This window comes from Calonectris borealis, unplaced genomic scaffold (genome assembly GCF_964195595.1).
Source record: "Calonectris borealis unplaced genomic scaffold, bCalBor7.hap1.2 HAP1_SCAFFOLD_70, whole genome shotgun sequence".
Lineage (NCBI taxonomy): Eukaryota > Metazoa > Chordata > Aves > Procellariiformes > Procellariidae > Calonectris > Calonectris borealis.
Genome location: NW_027441473.1, coordinates 37308 through 44471, shown reverse-complemented (window position 1 = coordinate 44471; position 7164 = coordinate 37308).

Here is a 7164-nt window from a genome sequence, read left to right as displayed (position 1 = left end):
CCTTAGCGCCCTCGCTTTTTAAATTTTCTTTTACATGTCCGTTTTTGTTCGCCGTCGCTGTGCGTACATTTTTTCCTCATGTCCTTAATCAACGTTGCTTTTAACATTTTCGGACTGCTTTTATCCCATTCGCTGTCTTTATTTTGCTCTCTTTAATTATTTCTTGCCTTTCCTTACAGCCGCCGCTTGTTCAATTTTCTTCCTACGTCTCTCTTTTAGTTTGCTGTCTCTTTGTTTCATTTTTTCCCTTCATTTCCTTAATCCCCATTGCTTTTTAAATTTTCTTCCTACGTCTCTCTTTTAGTTGGCCGTCTCTTTGTTTCGTGTTTCCCCTTCATTTCCTTAATCCTTGTTGAATTCTAAATTTGCTACTTTTACCCCGTTTGCTCTTGATTTCGCTGCCTTTCCTTTCTTTTATTTCTTGCCTTTTCTTAGTGCCCTCGCTTTTCAAGTTTCATTTCTACCTCTCGTTTACTTCGCTGTCCCTATTTCTATTTTTTGGCCTGTGCTTCCCTAATACCCATCGCTTTTTAATTCTTCTTTCTCGGCCAACTTTTATTCCTTTCGCTGTCTGTCTTAAATTGATTCCTCTTCTTTCCTTACTGCCCTCAATTTAAAATTTTCCATCTACGTCTCTGCTCTCATTTGCTTTCCCTATTTCATCTTCTTTTTCCTTGATTTCCCTGATGCTTCTCACATTTTAAGTTTCCTTTCCATGCCTACTTTTATCCCACCCACTCTCTTTAATTTGTCATTTTTTTCTTGTCCTTCCTTAGTGCCCTTTATTTCAAGTTTTCTTTCTACACGTCTTTTAGTTTGCTGGCCCTCGTTTTTAGTATTGCCCTAATCCCACTTGTGTTTTAAATGTTCCTTCACTGCCTACTTTTATTCCCCTTGCAGTTTTTTAAAAATCATGTGTCTTTCCTTAGCGCCCTCGCTTTTTAAATTTTCTTTTACATCTCCGTTTTTGTTCGCCGTCGCTGTGCGTACATTTTTTCCTCATGTCCTTAATCAACGTTGCTTTTAACATTTTCGGACTGCTTTTATCCCATTCGCTGTCTTTATTTTGCTCTCTTTAATTATTTCTTGCCTTTCCTTGCAGTCGCCGCTTGTTCAATTTTCTTCCTACGTCTCTCTTTTAGTTTGCTGCCTCTCTGTTTCGTTTTTTCCCTTCATTTCCTTAATCCCCATCGCTTGTTAAATTTTCTTCCTACGTCTCTCTTTTAGTTTGCTGCCTCTCTCTTTCGTATTTCCCCTTCATTTCCTTAATCCCCGACGCTTTCTAGATTTTCTGCTTTTATCCCGTTTGCTGTCTTCATTTCGCTGCCTTTCCTTTCTTTTATTTCTTGCCTTTTCTTAGTGCCCTCGCTTTTCAAGTTTCATTTCTACCTCTCGTTTACTTCGCTGTCCCTATTTCTATTTTTTGGCCTGTGCTTCCCTAATACCCATTGCTTTTTAATTCTTCTGTCGCAGCCAACTTTTACTCCTTTCCCTGTCTTTCTTAAATTGATTCTTCTTCTTTCCTTACTGCCCTCAATTTAAAATTTTCCATCTACGTCTCTGCTGTCATTTGCTGTCCCTGTTTCATCTTCTTTTTCCTTGATTTCCCTGATGCTTCTCACATTTTAAGTTTCCTTTCCATGCCTACTTTTATCCCGTCCACTCTCTTTAATTTGTCATTTTTTTCTTGTCCTTCCTTAGTGCCCTTTATTTAAGTTTTCTTTCTCCGTCTCTTTTAGTTTGCTGGCCCTAGTTTTCAGTATTGACCTAATCCCACTTGTGTTTTAAATGTTCCTTCACTGCCTACTTTTATTCCCCTTGCAGTTTTTTAAAAATCATGTGTCTTTCCTTAGCGCCCTCGCTTTTTAAATTTTCTTTTACATCTCCGTTTTTGTTCGCCGTCGCTGTGCGTACATTTTTTCCTCATGTCCTTAATCAACGTTGCTTTTAACATTTTCGGACTGCTTTTATCCCATTCGCTGTCTTTATTTTGCTCTCTTTAATTATTTCTTGCCTTTCCTTGCAGTCGCCGCTTGTTCAATTTTCTTCCTACATCTCTCTCTTAGTTTGCTGTCTCTTTGTTTCATTTTTTCCCTTCATTTCCTTAATCCCCATTGCTTTTTAAATTTTCTTCCTACGTCTCTCTTTTAGTTGGCCGTCTCTTTGTTTCGTGTTTCCCCTTCATTTCCTTAATCCTTGCTGAATTCTAAATTTGCTACTTTTACCCCGTTTGCTCTTGATTTCGCTGCCTTTCCTTTCTTTTATTTCTTGCCTTTTCTTAGTGCCCTCGCTTTTCAAGTTTCATTTCTACCTCTCGTTTACTTCGCTGTCCCTATTTCTATTTTTTGGCCTGTGCTTCCCTAATACCCATCGCTTTTTAATTCTTCTTTCTCGGCCAACTTTTATTCCTTTCGCTGTCTGTCTTAAATTGATTCCTCTTCTTTCCTTACTGCCCTCAATTTAAAATTTTCCATCTACGTCTCTGCTGTCATTTGCTGTCCCTGTTTCATCTTCTTTTTCCTTGATTTCCCTGATGCTTCTCACATTTTAAGTTTCCTTTCCATGCCTACTTTTATCCCGTCCACTCTCTTTAATTTGTCATTTTTTTCTTGTCCTTCCTTAGTGCCCTTTTTTTAAAGTTTTCTTTCTACACGTCTTTTAGTTTGCTGGCCCTCGTTTTTAGTATTGCCCTAATCCCACTTGTGTTTTAAATGTTCCTTCTCTGCCTACTTTTATTCCCCTTGCAGTTTTTTAAAAATCATGTGTCTTTCCTTAGCGCCCTCGCTTTTTAAATTTTCTTTTACATCTCCGTTTTTGTTCGCCGTCGCTGTGCGTACATTTTTTCCTCATGTCCTTAATCAACGTTGCTTTTAACATTTTCGGACTGCTTTTATCCCATTCGCTGTCTTTATTTTGCTCTCTTTAATTATTTCTTGCCTTTCCTTACAGCCGCCGCTTGTTCAATTTTCTTCCTACGTCTCTCTTTTAGTTTGCTGCCTCTCTGTTTCGTATTTCCCCTTCATTTCCTTAATCCCCGACGCTTTCTAGATTTTCTGCTTTTATCCCGTTTGCTGTCTTCATTTCGCTGCCTTTCCTTTCTTTTATTTCTTGCCTTTTCTTAGTGCCCTCGCTTTTCAAGTTTCAATTCTACCTCTCGTTTACTTCGCTGTCCCTATTTCTATTTTTTGGCCTGTGCTTCCCTAATACCCATCGCTTTTTAATTCTTCTTTCTCGGCCAACTTTTATTCCTTTCGCTGTCTGTCTTAAATTGATTCCTCTTCTTTCCTTACTGCCCTCAATTTAAAATTTTCCATCTACGTCTCTGCTGTCATTTGCTGTCCCTGTTTCATCTTCTTTTTCCTTGATTTCCCTGATGCTTCTCACATTTTAAGTTTCCTTTCCATGCCTACTTTTATCCCGTCCACTCTCTTTAATTTGTCATTTTTTTCTTGTCCTTCCTTAGTGCCCTTTTTTTAAAGTTTTCTTTCTACACGTCTTTTAGTTTGCTGGCCCTCGTTTTTAGTATTGCCCTAATCCCACTTGTGTTTTAAATGTTCCTTCTCTGCCTACTTTTATTCCCCTTGCAGTTTTTTAAAAATCATGTGTCTTTCCTTAGCGCCCTCGCTTTTTAAATTTTCTTTTACATGTCCGTTTTTGTTCGCCGTCGCTGTGCGTACATTTTTTCCTCATGTCCTTAATCAACGTTGCTTTTAACATTTTCGGACTGCTTTTATCCCATTCGCTGTCTTTATTTTGCTCTCTTTAATTATTTCTTGCCTTTCCTTACAGCCGCCGCTTGTTCAATTTTCTTCCTACGTCTCTCTTTTAGTTTGCTGCCTCTCTGTTTCGTTTTTTCCCTTCATTTCCTTAATCCCCATCGCTTGTTCAATTTTCTTCCTACGTCTCTCTTTTAGTTTGCTGCCTCTCTCTTTCGTATTTCCCCTTCATTTCCTTAATCCCCGACGCTCTCTAGATTTTCTGCTTTTATCCCGTTTGCTGTCTTCATTTCGCTGCCTTTCCTTTCTTTTATTTCTTGCCTTTTCTTAGTGCCCTCGCTTTTCAAGTTTCATTTCTACCTCTCGTTTACTTCGCTGTCCCTATTTCTATTTTTTGGCCTGTGCTTCCCTAATACCCATTGCTTTTTAATTCTTCTGTCGCAGCCAACTTTTACTCCTTTCCCTGTCTGTCTTAAATTGATTCTTCTTCTTTCCTTACTGCCCTCAATTTAAAATTTTCCATCTACGTCTCTGCTGTCATTTGCTGTCCCTGTTTCATCTTCTTTTTCCTTGATTTCCCTGATGCTTCTCACATTTTAAGTTTCCTTTCCATGCCTACTTTTATCCCGTCCACTCTCTTTAATTTGTCATTATTTTCTTGTCCTTCCTTAGTGCCCTTTATTTAAGTTTTCTTTCTCCGTCTCTTTTAGTTTGCTGGCCCTAGTTTTCAGTATTGCCCTAATCCCACTTGTGTTTTAAATGTTCCTTCACTGCCTACTTTTATTCCCCTTGCAGTTTTTTAAAAATCATGTGTCTTTCCTTAGCGCCCTCGCTTTTTAAATTTTCTTTTACATCTCCGTTTTTGTTCGCCGTCGCTGTGCGTACATTTTTTCCTCATGTCCTTAATCAACGTTGCTTTTAACATTTTCGGACTGCTTTTATCCCATTCGCTGTCTTTATTTTGCTCTCTTTAATTATTTCTTGCCTTTCCTTGCAGTCGCCGCTTGTTCAATTTTCTTCCTACATCTCTCTCTTAGTTTGCTGTCTCTTTGTTTCATTTTTTCCCTTCATTTCCTTAATCCCCATTGCTTTTTAAATTTTCTTCCTACGTCTCTCTTTTAGTTGGCCGTCTCTTTGTTTCGTGTTTCCCCTTCATTTCCTTAATCCTTGTTGAATTCTAAATTTGCTACTTTTACCCCGTTTGCTCTTGATTTCGCTGCCTTTCCTTTCTTTTATTTCTTGCCTTTTCTTAGTGCCCTCGCTTTTCAAGTTTCATTTCTACCTCTCGTTTACTTCGCTGTCCCTATTTCTATTTTTTGGCCTGTGCTTCCCTAATACCCATCGCTTTTTAATTCTTCTGTCGCAGCCAACTTTTACTCCTTTCCCTGTCTGTCTTAAAGTGATTCCTCTTCTTTCCTTACTGCCCTCAATTTAAAATTTTCGATCTACGTCTCTGCTCTCATTTGCTGTCCCTATTTCATCTTCTTTTTCCTTGATTTCCCTGATGCTTCTCACATTTTAAGTTTCCTTTCCATGCCTACTTTTATCCCGTCCACTCTCTTTAATTTGTCATTTTTTTCTTGTCCTTCCTTAGTGCCCTTTTTTTAAAGTTTTCTTTCTACACGTCTTTTAGTTTGCTGGCCCTCGTTTTTAGTATTGCCCTAATCCCACTTGTGTTTTAAATGTTCCTTCTCTGCCTACTTTTATTCCCCTTGCAGTTTTTTAAAAATCATGTGTCTTTCCTTAGCGCCCTCGCTTTTTAAATTTTCTTTTACATCTCCGTTTTTGTTCGCCGTCGCTGTGCGTACATTTTTTCCTCATGTCCTTAATCAACGTTGCTTTTAACATTTTCGGACTGCTTTTATCCCATTCGCTGTCTTTATTTTGCTCTCTTTAATTATTTCTTGCCTTTCCTTACAGCCGCCGCTTGTTCAATTTTCTTCCTACGTCTCTCTTTTAGTTTGCTGCCTCTCTGTTTCGTATTTCCCCTTCATTTCCTTAATCCCCGACGCTTTCTAGATTTTCTGCTTTTATCCCGTTTGCTGTCTTCATTTCGCTGCCTTTCCTTTCTTTTATTTCTTGCCTTTTCTTAGTGCCCTCGCTTTTCAAGTTTCAATTCTACCTCTCGTTTACTTCGCTGTCCCTATTTCTATTTTTTGGCCTGTGCTTCCCTAATACCCATCGCTTTTTAATTCTTCTTTCTCGGCCAACTTTTACTCCTTTCGCTGTCTGTCTTAAATTGATTCCTCTTCTTTCCTTACTGCCCTCAATTTAAAATTTTCCATCTACGTCTCTGCTGTCATTTGCTTTCCCTATTTCATCTTCTTTTTCCTTGATTTCCCTGATGCTTCTCACATTTTAAGTTTCCTTTCCATGCCTACTTTTATCCCGTCCACTCTCTTTAATTTGTCATTTTTTTCTTGTCCTTCCTTAGTGCCCTTTATTTAAAGTTTTCTTTCTACACGTCTTTTAGTTTGCTGTCCCTCGTTTTTAGTATTGCCCCAATCCCACTTGTGTTTTAAATGTTCCTTCTCTGCCTACTTTTATTCCCCTTGCAGTTTTTTAAAAATCATGTGTCTTTCCTTAGCGCCCTCGCTTTTTAAATTTTCTTTTACATCTCCGTTTTTGTTCGCCGTCGCTGTGCGTACATTTTTTCCTCATGTCCTTAATCAACGTTGCTTTTAACATTTTCGGGCTGCTTTTATCCCATTCGCTGTCTTTATTTTGCTCTCTTTAATTATTTCTTGCCTTTCCTTACAGCCGCCGCTTGTTCAATTTTCTTCCTACGTCTCTCTTTTAGTTTGCTGTCTCTTTGTTTCATTTTTTCCCTTCATTTCCTTAATCCCCATCGCTTGTTCAATTTTCTTCCTACGTCTCTCTTTTAGTTTGCTGCCTCTCTGTTTCGTTTTTTCCCTGCATTTCCTTAATCCCCATCGCTTGTTCAATTTTCTTCCTACGTCTCTCTTTTAGTTTGCTGTCTCTCTGTTTCGTTTTTCCCCTTCATTTCCTTAATCCCCATCGCTTGTTCAATTTTCTTCCTACGTCTCTCTTTTAGTTTGCTGCCTCTCTCTTTCGTATTTCCCCTTCATTTCCTTAATCCCCGACGCTTTCTAGATTTTCTGCTTTTATCCCGTTTGCTGTCTTCATTTCGCTGCCTTTCCTTTCTTTTATTTCTTGCCTTTTCTTAGTGCCCTCGCTTTTCAAGTTTCATTTCTACCTCTCGTTTACTTCGCTGTCCCTATTTCTATTTTTTGGCCTGTGCTTCCCTAATACCCATCGCTTTTTAATTCTTCTTTCTCGGCCAACTTTTATTCCTTTCGCTGTCTGTCTTAAATTGATTCTTCTTCTTTCCTTACTGCCCTCAATTTAAAATTTTCCATCTACGTCTCTGCTGTCATTTGCTTTCCCTATTTCATCTTCTTTTTCCTTGATTTCCCTGATGCTTCTC